This window comes from Apis dorsata, unplaced genomic scaffold, assembly GCF_000469605.1.
Source record: "Apis dorsata unplaced genomic scaffold, Apis dorsata 1.3 scaffold_108, whole genome shotgun sequence".
Lineage (NCBI taxonomy): Eukaryota > Metazoa > Arthropoda > Insecta > Hymenoptera > Apidae > Apis > Apis dorsata.
Window position 1 is genome coordinate 96,121 of NW_006263404.1, and position 1,116 is coordinate 97,236.

Consider the following 1,116-nt stretch of genomic DNA (forward strand, 5'->3'; position numbering starts at 1 on the left):
GGAAATTTATTTGAATATAATGAATAAAAATTATCCAATGAATTAAAATGTTAAAATACAACTATTTATCGATAACGTTATGCACAATTTTTGTGAATTTTGAGTTTTATATTCCTAATTGTTGCTTTATATTTTATAAAAATTATATTTATAAATCATATTTTATAAAAAACTTTATATTAAAAACAATGTTTTTATTTATTATATGAATTTATTATGTCCTGATCGTTTATATTTATACATATTAAATAAAAAATTAATAAAAAAATTTCAAGAAATTAGGTTAAATCTTTAAACTTGTTTTTCTAAAAAATATTAAAAATACAAATAAAGTATTTATATAGTAAATAATTATTATATATAAAAAATAATTATGTACATTTTATATAAATTCTATTAATTTTTTTGTTTATGTTTATTAAAATAAAAAATTCTGTTAAAATAATGTTAATATGTTGTAAAGTTATTGCCAAAAAATTCGTTTATTCGAATTAATTTTCATCATTAGGTTTAAACAATTTTAAAATAATATTCATATTTTCCTATGTCACGTTGATACGTGATCCACAAATGTTAGCTTGATAATATATTATATACATATACTTAGGATAAACTATCGATATCAGATATGCATCATGCAAGTGCATGTTTCTTTTGTATAATATAATAATCTTCTTTTATTTAGAATGTTAAAGATATTAATTGATTAAAATGTTTAATATATATATTAAATGAAGAAATAAATGTAAAGTTTTGAAAAAATTAAAAATAATGATTAATTCTTTTATTTAAATTTATATAAATTTTTTTTTAGAACAATTAATATAATCGGAATTAAACAAATTGATTTAAAGATCGATTTACAATTTTAAAACATATTCTTTAGTAAAGTAATTTGAGAACTTATATATTTTAAAAAAAAATTTCAATTAACATTCATAAGAAAGTATTTTTATACAGATTCTTACATAGATTTTATTCTTTCGTTTATTTATTATATAATTTGAATCATTTTCTCATAATTTAATTTATATTTAATTTATATTTAATTTTCTTACAATTAATTTATATTTTCATGATATTTGTCATAATTATATTATTATTTTCATTATATAT